The sequence below is a fragment of the Pseudorca crassidens genome, chromosome 2 (assembly GCF_039906515.1).
Source record: "Pseudorca crassidens isolate mPseCra1 chromosome 2, mPseCra1.hap1, whole genome shotgun sequence".
NCBI lineage: Eukaryota > Metazoa > Chordata > Mammalia > Artiodactyla > Delphinidae > Pseudorca > Pseudorca crassidens.
Genome location: NC_090297.1, coordinates 68,425,892 through 68,439,895, shown reverse-complemented (window position 1 = coordinate 68,439,895; position 14,004 = coordinate 68,425,892). Strand labels below are relative to the sequence as shown.

The following is a 14,004-nucleotide window of genomic DNA, read 5'->3' as shown; positions in this document are numbered from 1 at the left end:
TATACAAAAACTCCTACAATAAACAATAAAATTATGAATGGTCTAATTTTTTTAATGGATATATTATTACAACAGGCAATTTCCAAAAGAAGATATTCAAGTGATATTCAAAAATTCAATATTCAAGATATTCAAAAGATAAGCACATGAAAAGGCACTCAAAATCATTTGCGATCAGGGACATAAAAAGTAAAATGAAAACCACAGGGGCTGGAGGCTCCGCGTGGCGGGCGACACGTTCCGGGCGCGGGAGAGCGAGGGAGGCCGGGCCGCCGCCAGGGCCATGGAGCCCCCGGGAGGAGAGCCGAGCGATCGTCCAGAAGCAGCCGCACCTCCACGCAGGCCTTAACAGGATGGCATCTAATATTTTGGGACCCACTGAAGAACCTCAGAACATACCCAAAAGGACCAAGCCCCCTGGGGGGAAAGGAAGTGGTAAATTTGACGAATCCACGCCTGTGCAGACTCGACAGCGTCTGAACCCCCCTGGTGGGAAGGCCAGTGACATTTTGGACTCCCCAGTCGCTGCTGCTTCACCCATGGCACACCCAACAAACCCAAGGACCACGTGTTCCTGTGTGAGGGAGAGGACACACCGGACCTTAGAGCCGCAGCCAGCGCCTCCCCCAGACAAGAGCTGGGGCGCCCGGTGGCCCGGGAGGAGCAGCCCGTGCCCAGCAGCCGGCGCCCGCCATCGGCAGTCATGAGCCCAGGCTGAGCGCGAGGCCTCGCTCCCACAACAAAGTCCTGAACCTGCCTGGAGGCAAGTCCAGCGTCTCCTTCTACTGAGACGCTGCTGCGTCCCCCAGAGCCAGACAGGAAACTCGAGAGATAGGATTTCAAAGTTGTAGTTTCTTTAGCCCGAAGGAGCAGGGTGGGGAGACAGTCTGTTGGGTGGTCACCTGCAGCTGCCGCTCCGGCTTCACTGCCATCACGAGAAGCCGGAGACCTCGCCTGCCGGAAACCAAGGGAGGAAACGTGATGCCTGGTGTGGGAGGAGCTCTCGGGTGGGTGGGCGGGGAGGCGGTGCCAGGCCAGGTGCGCCAGAGGAGTGGGCTCTTCGCGTCCTTGGTGTGTTGGCTAGCTGGGTATCTAGGAATCACTAACACAGTAGCAGAGTTTAAAGCCTTGGAGAGAAAACCGAAAACCACATGTCCGTTGCTGTGGGATAGAAGAGCAAGACACACTGAAACCCTGGCGGGGTGGGGAGGCGGGTATCTGGATAGAACCCTGAGGTCCTGACGCCGTTTACCCTTCATGGACACGGTCTCCGTTCCTGCGACTTCGGCCGCGGTGTTTTTCGCTTCAGTTCTGCAGATTTTCTTGAAACATCTTCATTGCTTTTCCTCAGCAACTGTCAACAAAAAACCAAAATGTTGTTCTCAGTCGTACGCTTTATGGAAAGATTTTGCACCCTGATCTCCCGAGGTGCCCCGCTTCTGCCCTCTCAATCCTTGGCCAGATCTTATGTAGAAATCTCTTCCTTTCATCCAGGAGAGACTGGTTTGGGGCTCTTTACAGGCAGTTTTGCTTGTGAATTGTTCCTTTTTTCCGAATCAGCCTTAAGTCCAGGCCTTTGCTCCACACTAGTGATGTAGACAGTTCCCTTCACCAGCGACACTTCCTTACTGCAAGACCACTAACTTCTACAGGACTTTAAAAACTACCCAGATATATCCAGGTAATGGGATTGTTTAACTCCTTCATGTGCCTTCCTTTATATTCCTGCTGACAGTGGGAAGAAGAGATGCTTGAGAACCTTGGGTTCTTAGGTTTGGATTCTGTCATAATAGCTCAAGAGCTGTTCTCAAGTACCAGCTTTACATCAGTAACTGTTGACTCTGGTCTGTTTCTGACACCTTTCTAGAAAAAAATCTGTTGCTCAGGTACACCAAAGAGGAAGGAAAGTTTTCTTAGGCCACCCTTTATAGAGCTTTGCAGAACCTCTGGACCATATTCACAGTTTCCAGACGAGCCTTAGAGACCTTAGGCTAAGACATTAAATAGTTTGGCAGTAAAGTCTCAACCGGCCCATTCCATGGTATTTGCCAGCAAAGATAATGGGCTGGCAAGAATCGTGCTGCTGTAATCTATCAGGCGAAAGTTTCTCCCATCGAGCCTCTGGAGGGCTATGGTCTCGGTTCCTGTACTGCAGTCACGTGGGACCAGCAGTTTGGGTTGGAGCTACTGGTACGAGTGCCTACAAAGCTAATGCAGGTGCTAAAAATGTCTTCATCGTTGTTAAAGTGCAGTCGCACTCCTAGTGGCCTGGACGCTCACGTGCCTGCAGGAGCTCCCTGCCAAACTTCACGTCCTCCGCCGGCGCTGGGGGGTTCGCACGGTGCTTTGCCAAGTAAAGACACTTTGCCTTTCTGTCCCCCTGCTGACTTTGGAGCCGAGAAACACTGATTCCATGTGACTCTATCAAGTGCTTCCTATCTCCTCCATCCTTCAAATGGTCATTTATAGGAAAGTTGTCTGGAATTCAGAGCACTTTTCTCCACATTAAAAAATGTCATACATGGTGGTTAGCTTTTAAGCTCAAACACACTAACTTAGTTAGTTAAACACACTAACTTGTTTAGCTTATAGTAAGATCTTCCAAAGGTAGAAATGAACTGCTATTTCTAACTTTTTTTTTTTTAATATACAAGAAAATGATTTGTGAATTCCAAATTGGATCGCCAAGAAGACCCTGACGTGCTGCTGGCACGTCAGGGCTTCAGTCTCACTGTCAGTTACATGAGGGGAAGAGCTTTCTAGATCTGTCCCCTGGCAGGGACTTCTGGGGCAGAGCTGGGGATAGAGGCCTGGGGGAAGGAGGAAAACAACCAGAGCAGAGCCTCTGGGCAGCAGTGACCACATCGCCTTACTTTTGTCCCCATCTTCTGTCTTCCTTTCCCTCCTTGGGGCCATGCGCATGGCTTTAGAGAGCCCCGGGCAGCCTGGTCCCTGGGAGGAACAGCAGAAAAGTTTTTGCTCCTTTGAACCTGATGGGGGAGGCTATTTGCATTTGGAAAATGCTCTGTACGTTAGGGACTGCCTGTATTTGGAAGCTTCATTAACTGTTGGCATCCTTTTCTCAACCTCCAAGCTGCATTAAGAAATTACTCATCTGTATTTTTATTAAGCCTTAAAACTTTTTTTATGTGCATTTGGTGCCAACTTTTTGTAAGGCTGTATCAAAAACAACAAACCAGTGCTCACATGGCGATGTAACTTTGAGAAGAGCATTCTGTTATTTTTACAAGGCAGGAGTGGGTGTAGCGTTGAATTAAACATAGCAGTCACATACTGAGTCTTTGCCTGTTGGTCGTGTGCAGTGTGTGCGCGTGCGGGCGGGCAGGCAGGCGGATGTGTTTCCTCCACATCTATTCTCCGGAGTGCCTGAACTCTGCTCCTTCCCTTACAGATTTTCATTGGTTGAAGGGGTTTGTCTTTTTTTTTTTTTTTTAAACCAGAAGATACCCGAATTAATCTTCTCAAAGTTTATGGGTTTAAGGTTTTTTTCATTTGAAAACCAAAGACTTAGCTTCAAACAGAATGGACAGGAATGTGGCAGTGTTCTTTTTAGCTTCCATAAATTGAAGGTAATGCTTCTTTTTTCTCTTAACACCACTTGTTTTCCTGAAGAACTTGCCTCTGAGTTGACTTTGAAACTGCCATGAAAGCCTGGCAGTGAGTAGATGAAGTGCTGAGCTATTAGAATCGATCTGTCTGTAGATTCAGGTCCTGTAGAGAAAGCATAGGTTGTTCTTCCTTCTTATATATTAGCTATTTTCATGTGTCCTACAAGCAAACTTAATATCCTTATGTGTATTAAGTGGACTCAGGGTGATGGAGCTTCTCAGACTGCCTGCCTGGAGAGCTCCACTAGAGGAAGCTTCCTTCTAGAAGCCTGCTGCATCAGGACCAACTAACTGGACAGCACTTCAGAAAGAAACCCAACATGGGGGACCTGACACTCTCTTCACTTGTTCGTCTGAGAGCATGTTCCTGGAACAGGGCTAGCCACTGGCACCAGTACATCACCTATTTGTAGCAGCTGCTCCAGCCGCAGGCAAGGACTGAGGTTTTGGAGTGTCACAGCCTGTTTGTCTCCAGAGGCCAGGCAGTGGCTGTGTCAGAGGCGCAAGGTGGGCTCCCGTGCATTATGGTGAAGAAGTGGAAGACATCTAAGGGTTCCCTCTTCAGGTCCTGTGCCTTGTCCAGAAATACACTGACTCTTTGGATGGAGCATAACTTGTTCTAACATCTTTGTGAGTTGAACCCTGCAAGGGTTGAACCCTCCTCCTATGTTATCCCGTTCATTTCTTCTGAACTCATTATATTCTTAATCCTTAGCATTCTTGGAGCTCATGCATGAAAGATTCCTGTTCTGTGTGACTACAAAGTGCTATCTGAACTTCAACTTAGGAAGAAATGAGAGGGACATTACAGGGACCTAGATGACGTTTTAGCCTGCATTCGGGGTGGATACTTTGAAATTAAAGTATTGACAGAACTTTTGAAACCTGTGTGCCCATCTTACATTTTAGGGTCTTGTAATGAGAAAAAGAAAAAGTTGAATAGCAAAATGTCTTCACAAATCGGAAAGGAAGCAAGTTCTAATTCAGTTAGCTTGAGCTCTCAATAGTGTACTAGTATTCTTCAGTAAGCATCAAGAATTATCCAGCATATCATTTTGTTAAAACTCCTTTTTCTTTAACCAGCTTCAAGTAACAAATCTGCCCAAGCATGTTAGTGATAAAAACTAATAAAGTTGATGCCAAGTCAAAAAAAAAAAGAAAACCACAAAGAGATATCTTTTCACATCTACTAGAGTGACAAATAAACAAACAAACTACACTAAATACAGGATGGAATGTGGAACAATTGAAACTCTCATATACTGTTGCTGAGAGTACAAAATGAAAACCACTTTGGAGAATCGTTTGCCAGTTTCTTATTAAAATTAAACATACATCTACTCCACAACCCTTCAATTCCACTCTTTGGTATTTACACAAATGAAATGAAAATATATATCTGAAATAAAGACTTATAAGTATATTCATAGCAGTTTTATTCATAATTGCCAAAACCAGGAAACAACCCAAAAGTCTATCTACAGGAGAATGGACAGATTGGGATAGTTTCATACAATGGAATACTAGTCAGCAATGTAAAAGAATAAACTACCAATACACATGGCATTCTCAAAATTATTTGGCTAAAATGAAAAGCCCAGACAAAGAAGAATACATTCTGTATGAGTCCATCAGTATGCAATCTGAGGATTCATAAAGCTATTCTACAATTACAGAAGTCAGAAAATCATTGCTTAGGGAAGGGGAGTTGAATCAACTGGAAAAAGACATGAGGGAACTTTCTGAGGTGAAGAAAATGTCCCAGGTATTATTTTGTGTTGTGCATGCACCAGTGAATAAAATAATCAAAGCATGTCAAATTGAATACTTAAGATTTGTGCATGTTATTGTATGCCAATTATGCATCAATTTAAAAAGCACTGAATTTACTTTATTCTTGAACCTGATTTTACTCCATTTATAGCTTTCTTTCTTAGTAAATGACAGCACAAACAGTTGTTTCAGACAAAACCCTAGGAATTCACTTTGAATCTGCCCTTTATAACCCTATTTCCTATCATCGAATTTTCCTGAATCTGTCTTATAAATTATCATCACGGTGCATTTGGATTAGTAGCCTCCTAACTGGTCCCTCTGCTCCACTTTGCCTTGCCATCTATTCATCACAGTTTATGTAGTATGATATTTTTATAAAAACAAATGTATGGAAGTTTTTAAGGTTTTCATATTGATCTTATGAAAAGTAACAAAATATTTAATATTACTAATATTTTCTACAAAGTCATACATAGCTAAAGACTAAATTTGTGTCATAACATCTCTTTGAAGACCAAGTAATAGCCTGGTCTCACAGATATATAAGAAAAACTCAATAATAATGACAATTTATTGGCTCTCAAAGATTTGCCAGGGACTGTACTAGGTGGTATATACATAATCTCTAATTTCATCAGCCTCCAATGAAGAAACAGAAGTTTCCGCAGGTTAGTAACTTCCAGAAGGAAGTTCATGTGTGGTGAAGCTGGAATTTAAATTCAGGTCTGTCTGTCTGCTGAATTTCAACGATGTTACTGTGAATTGTGTTCATGGATCTTTGACTGCATATAGCTGTGTTTTATATGGCTGCGTATGATAATTATACGAGCCACACTAGCTAGCTGGGTCAATACCAACTATTTTTCTTAGGATTCTTAGTGATCAGCTCCCAATAAATAACATTTGAATGGGAACTCTCAAATAACAGGGTCTCCAAGTGTGTCAATTTATGTATTCTCTTTGGTAAATCGTTATAATAATAGGGGAAGTAATGTCAGGAATTTGCTGGAAGGCAACAGTGTCCACATAATTTATTAGAAGACCATAAAGGATTTCTAAAGTCAAGAAAGTAACTGTTAAAACAGTACTAATGGTCAATATCTGAGAAAACAATGGGAAGGGAAGCCCCTAAAATATTTTTGAAACCCCAAATGAAAATGTAGCAATTTGAGATCATTGGCAGATATGTTTACCTGAGCCTTCTCTTTAATTCCAGAAACCCTCCAACAGTATTTAATGCCCATTTCAAGAAAATGAAATAGAAAACAGACCACAAAAACAACAGTATCAGTAATAGCTGATACACCTACTAGAAACTTGAGGACATTTAGCAAGACGTGCTTAAAGAAATGCAATCAGCACTGTGTACTAAAGGCATAAAGAATATGTCTATTTTTCAGAATGTACTGAAGGTAAGAAGCAATTTTCTAGTAATAGCCAAATACATCTCAGTCATTCAGGGTTTGGAGGGAGGCTTACTTCTTTTTCTCACTTATGCTTTAATGTAAATCTTTGTGAAAAGTGAAGTGTAGGAAGGAAAAAGGTTGGCTTGAGATGCGTTGTATTTCATGTCATGGCCAAAAGAAAGTAGTAAATCAGGAGACACTGGGGTGCAGAGGATACTATTAGCAACGTGGTGATTCAGTGGGTTCATGTGCAAACCCTGGAGAGTTTAACATATAACGTGTACAAAAGTATATCTGTTGACACAATCTCACTTTGGCGGGCATATAGCCTATAATATAACCTATAATAACCATGCATCTCTACTGGTCCAGAATAATAAATATTTTGAAGGGTAGATCACAATAAATTAACAGATGTCTCTTGGCACTAAGTTCCTGACTAACTTCTTTCTTCTTATAATATATTCAACTGTGTTATTAGAGACATTAAGATTATCACTAAAAGTATACTTCAAAGGGTTTTGTGACAAAAAGTGAGGAAATGTGAACATACATATTTTTTCAGAAAATCTGTAATGTAAGTGAATATTACATTTTTGCTCAAATGTGAGGTTCTATTTCAAACTGAAGAAACAGTCGGTCAGAATTCATCAATCGCACTGCACTGTGGAAGCATATTTCAGTAATAGAATGTAAATATGTCTTATATTTGCACTAAAGATGGTTTCATGACGCTAGGGACAATTTCTATATAAGGTACAAGTCTATAAGTATAAGCAAATTATCATTCAAATTGAATAAATCATTCTCTAATTTGTAATAAAATGTGTATACAAACTGTCAAATTTTTATAACAGAGTTGAACTCTATGGTCGGTTATGGACTGAATGTTTGTACCCTCTAAAATACATGTGTTGAAACACTAACTCCCAAATTGACTGTATTTGGAGATGGGGCCTCTAAGAACATAATTAAGTTTAAATGAAGACATAAGGGTGAGGTCTTGATCCCATAGGATTGGTGTCCTTATAAGAAGAGACATCAGAGCTCTCTCTCTCTCTCTTCCCACTCTCCTTGCACACCAGTGAAAGGCCTTTTGAGGAAATAACGAGAAGAGAACTGTCTATAAGCCAGGAGGAGAGCCCTCACCAGAAACTGAATTTGCCGGCACCTTGATCTTGGACTTCCCAGCCTCTAGATGGTGAGAAAATAAATGTCTCTTGTTTAAACCAACCAGTCTGTGGTATTTTGTTATAGCAGCCCTAACAGACTAATACATGGACCTCAATTTCAAGCTGCCACAGCATTAGCTATGCAAAAGGGGAGGCTTCCCTAAGAAAATCATAAGAAATTGTTTAGTGATGTAGGTCTTTTAAAAGTATTTATTTATTGTTTATATTTAGTCCAGGTAATTTTGAATATAAATACTTCCTTAAAAGATTTTCAAACGATTGCGATTGAACATGAAAAATATCACTTCAATTAGATGCCTGCATATGTAGTCTTATCTTCCTAAATGTAATAGGTGGAATGCATCATTTCATTAGTCAACATGTTTTCCATTGGTAAATATTTTCCCTTCATCATGCATAACTCCTTGGTGCTAATGAAAGCTAAGGGACTGGCATGAACAGCTGGAAAAATATCTAAGCTATAGGTAAATAACAATTTATTTTTTATAAGAAGGCACTGCTTTCTGGAAATACCCAGGAGAAATATTGATAATTGATCATTGCTTATATACAAATCTGAAAATACCTTGCAATTGTGAAATAGTTTTCCACAAGAATCTCAGAGAATTACACAAAATATATCTAACTTGGGTAACGAGAAACTTTTTAAATTTAAAGCACCTCTTGGACACTTACAGTAGAGGCATTTTGATTTGAATTGAACTGAGTTCATTTGAATTAAGTTGAATATCTTATTTCTTCCTATAAAAATATAAGATACAGTGAGAAGATACTTACCAAATATGGTAATTATGTATTTTTTTATTTCATGAAATTTATTTCATACAATAAATACCCCCTATAAACCAAATATTTAGTTTTTATCCTGAAAACTAAGGCATATTCACCTTAAGAAGTACACGAGAGACGATTGTAAGGACAGAGATCTATTGCAAGTAATGGAGTTTGCCATCATTTCCTTCCATTTCTGCCTGCTTTCGTAATGTAACCCAGCCAGTGTGAGACTGCAACTATTTCTTACACAAGAGGAGTCTCTAGATGCTTTTGTGATGTTAAACGATAAATTGTAAAAGATCTGCTTGTGTATCATACAAATATCAAATGAACACATGTCAAAGAATTTATTTAACTGAGGTAACTGGTATGATATTACAACAAGTCCAAAGGAGAAACCAAAGAACTGCAAATTTATACGGAATAAATAAGTGTTGAAATAAATGTGCAAATGACTCAAAACTGGCTTTTTCCAGGGGGTACTTGAGGAGTGGGGAGTGAGGGAAATCAACTAAATTGCCACCTGACACAATTTATTAACTTATTTGCATGTTTATTGACAAGAATTCTTTCTCATTGCTAACAGTTATCTACAACTTGCAGAGTTCTAAATTAGCTCAAAGGCAAAAAAAAAAAAAAAAAAAAAAAAAAAAAAGCTAGAATTAGTAACCCAGAAAGTATGATAGTCTAAACAATGCAAAGTTTTCCGTTGCAGACACCTAGTTTTTTTTTGTTGTTACTGTTTATTTCAAATTTCCTAATATGGGTCTTCCCTTGCTATTTAGCTAAGGTTTTTCTGGAGATATCAAGTCTACATGCCAGGAATTACAGGGTAAACAGCCTTGCAGCCTAGTCCATGTTTGACCTGTCAGGATGATAAATTCAACCTTAGAATTTTCCTTTCCTTAGAGTTTTAGCTAAGGTCCATTGTCCTCATATTACTAAGTCATCAGAGACATGACTACCATCCAGGAGGACAGATTAATCGAACTCATAATGTCTAGACAGTGTAGGAAAAACTTTGTGCTTCAAAGGAAAACTGTACATTTTCTATAAGACGTCCTTCTAGGTTGTCTGATTCTGACTCTGTGGAAGCTATTGTACAAAAATAATTCTTTTCTATCAACATACAAATAAATTCTGTGAAGAGACAAACTTCTCCTGTTGTGGAAAAGCCAATTTTGCTTCCACTTGTCTATTCATTTCAACATTCCATAATTCTATATATATTTGTGTTTCTTTAACTTCTTTGAGCAGGTTGTAACATCTTAGCTTCCTCATTAATGAGTTAAATAAAATCTTTAATATGTACTCGTTCTTGCATCTGTATAAGAATCAAGATTTTCCTTTCCTTTGAAAATTATTCTTTAACAACGACAGTGGCAAAAATGTATAGCATGACAGCCAACTGAAAACTATGCCTTAATTATAGCCAAATATATCATATTGTATCAACTTCTATTAAGTCTAATAAATCAGCACTCTCTTTAAAGACAGGAGAGTTGAGTTGGACACTGTCCACGGAGGTTGACATAAGCCTCTTCTTTGAAATCACACAAATATCATAAGACAAATATATTTCTCAATAACTTTTTGAGACTTATAAATTATGTACTTCACCCAATGTAATGAGGAAACTAACTCTACTCAAATTAACTCCATAGATTGGGAGAAATAAGTTTGCATTCAAACTATAGGGAAAGAAGAACAAGAACATATACCAAAAGAAAAAGTTCACTATCTTAGAAACTGGTTTGTAAAGTAAAAACTCAGAAGAAGAAATAATGATGCAATAATAAATTAGTTACCTATTATTAAAAATACCAATGATTATATATAATAATAAAGACTTTTAAAATAGGACATCTGTATCAGTGCAGGTTTTATACACAGGCAGTGGAATGCTGACTGCTTGATGGAATTAAATGACTGCTACTTGGTTCCCCAAATCCAGAGAATTCCCCCACTATTGCCTAAAATACTATCATTATTTAATTTTTTTCTTCTTTTAGTTAGCCTTCTCCTTAGGACTTTTAAAAAATCTATAATTCTGAAAAGAATGGCACAACGAGTCCTGTACATATCACTATGAATGTATTTATAAGAGCTTTTTCCTCCACTACCTACAGATACTGGAATAATGTTGATAACATTAGACCCCAGTGGTGAAGGTGAGAGAGGAGAGAATGTTTGTAGGGGACTTTAAGAGAGATTAAGATGTCTAAGTCAGAAACAAATGTAAATTTAAAAGTTCAGCACATCAATACCAGCCAAATTTGATCAATTTGTAAGTCTGTATTTATTATTTACTTGTTCTGTCAAATGAAAGCTCTTTTCTTGACATCATGCATATTCACAATGTTAAAGAAAATTAGAACTGGATAATAATTAAGAAGCAAAACCAGATTTCATTTAAGAACTGTTGCAATAGGGGAAAAGAGACCTCAGTATAGAACTGAGCTCAATTCCAAATACAGCATGGAAAAAACTGGGAATTTTTAGCCCAGGAGTAGATTGGAGATCAGTGGATGGAAAATTACTAGGAGGAAACTCAAGGATAAGGGGGAATTCTGGCTAGATCTACTTCATAGGATTCTTGTCGAGGTCAGACCCGGGGGGATCAGATACTAAGGAAGAGGAATAAGGAATTTGACCAGATATGGAGAGTGATCAGATATCAAGGACAGACATTGAAGGTGGAGGCCTAGAGAGGGATTAGAGGAGCATGACTACAGTTATGTCAAGAAGAGAGTCTATGTCAACAATGATGCATCCAATACTCCTCTTTAAATGCAACCCAGTGAATTATAATTAGATGAAAAGAAAGGGGTTTGGATGGGTGGGATTTTCTCCAAATGGAACTTCTACATGCTTATAAATGAATAAATTTAAATAAATAATTCATATAGTAGACAAATGGAGAGAAGAGTCTAAAAGCATATGAGACAACCAAGGTCTTTCCATAAAACTTCAACAGAAGAGCCGCTCACTCTAAGATGCATAAGTCTGTATCTGTCACATAATCTCTCTAGAGAATAGTTATTAAATTTTTGGAATATGATACTGGCAAATTCTACTTCTACTGCCAATCCTGATGGAACTAGCTGTTAATCTAATTCAAAGTACAATGAGTGCATATAAAGCCATATCTTATTCTCCAATTCTACCAGAGCAGAAAAAAAATAAGTTCAAAGAAGAATATCCAACCCTAGGACAGACAAATGTTTCTGAGATTAGATGTGATTTTATTGCATTTCATTTTTAATATTTTAGCAGGTATCACTGGATATATCAAACTACCTCATTGTAATTTTGTCTGTGATAAAACACTTCACCACCTGGCCTAGTTCTTCCCAACACCTTCACCAGTTTTCCCAAACTGATAGCAAAAGAGAGCCATTTGTTTTATTTCTTGATCTCCTTTTTTATATCACATTGAGTGATTCCCATTTAATACATCTCATGAACTGTTACTACAGAATGTGAAGGAATGCAAATGACCTGGCTGGTACAATTGGAAAAAACATTATAATTGCCATGAAGTTAACAAGAGACCTCTAATTAGACACATTAATAGGACAAAGATGCAGTGTTCTGTTTAATGATATCAGTTTTATGATTGGGATTTCCAGCATTTCTCATATTATGCTGTATGTCATATTAGGCAATTAGTAAATTAATCCATACTGCACAGGGTGGTTTTAAAATCTAACTATACTTGTACTGATATGTGTTTCCTTTCTTTTTACATTTTCTTATGACAGGAAATGTCCTTCAATACTTAGTAACTTAGTAAGACAGACAGGTATCACTGTCCCATCAGAACTCTACTAATAATTTGGTATTGATGTATTTCTACTCAGATGGCCCTGGATTTAAAATGTGGGTTAAAAATCTTTTTGTTATAATCTAGCCTGTAAAATAGAGATGCACACTTAACAAAGGCTAGGCATGCTTATGAAAATGCATCCAATAAGATATGACACTTACAGGGCACATAAAAGCAGCAATATCCAAAAAGTGGTAGAAAAAAAAGTAAAGCAGGAAAATTACTTTTGAGCTATTCATATACTTCAAGTGAGAACAATGTTATTCCATTGTTATAACTAAAAAGCAATATCCAAAATGTGTCTGAAAAGCAATACCTACAAATAGGTTAACAACTGTATATGCAAAGTTATTTGGACAAAAAAATTTTCTTTATTGTACTTGATAAATAGCTATTCCAAATGGAATAGAGAGTTTTGAAAAGTGTGCGGTATTTTTTTCTATCTCTTTTTAGGTACTTTGATTCGTGGCGTAATTTCCCTTTATAATTTTTTTCAAATAAAGTTGTTTCATCTGCAAAACCTACTGACTTTATGACCCCTGGAAGCATTTTCTCCAGGTGCAGTTTATAATATGATCTTAGTATTTCAGATTTTTTATTATTATTATTTTAAGCATTTGGAGAACCTGAGGGGAACCTCTTAACAGTCAAGAAGGTCATTAGGAGTTGGCAGTACAGTTTCATAGTTCAGAGATATAAACTGTTATTCTTTTCAAATGTTCAGAACATCATGCCAACCTCCATTTTGGACTGCCATTAGAAAGGAGTGCGTGTGACACTTCCGTAAATTGGACATTGTGAGCGTAGTTTACATGATTATATCTTGGAAATGTAGCATTTAAAGCACTGAATTGTGATGACGTTATCATAACTGAAGTCCATATTTCACCAATATTTTGTGAGGTACTGGGCTAAGTGCTGTGATGGATACAATGAGTAAAGAGAATACCTTTAATTTAGAAGACTGCATATGGAAAGATAATTAACAATGCATGGTGGAAGGGAGAAGAAGATTTGAAATGGATTGGTGCTCTACCATTAGCAGTGTGACATTGGCCAAATCCTCAACACTGCTGAATCTGAATTTCCCAGGTTAACTGACCACCAGCACACACACAGGGCTGTTGTAAAGATAAGCTGATGCCATATAAGGTAGTGTGTAATCTGGAAATAAATTTTTAGATTTTGTTTGTTTTTAATACTGATAGAAAAGGGCAAATATAAAGAAGTTGAAGAAACAAGAAAAAAAAGAGGATTGATGAATCAACATTATGAAAAATCTCAGAAATGACTGGCTTTAAGAACAAATTGGGGGTTTGTCTCAGTCTAAGAGACTGAGGAAAAGAAGACTCTAGAATCAGACATAGACATGTTTATAGGAGGATGGGGAGTTAGTA

At 38.4% G+C, this 14,004-nt stretch overlaps 1 pseudogene; it reads left to right on the top strand.

Moving 5' to 3' along the window:
- Window positions 1-232: 232 nt before the first annotated feature.
- Window positions 233-891, top strand: LOC137210753 (jupiter microtubule associated homolog 2 pseudogene; annotated as a pseudogene).
- Window positions 892-14,004: the final 13,113 nt, after the last annotated feature.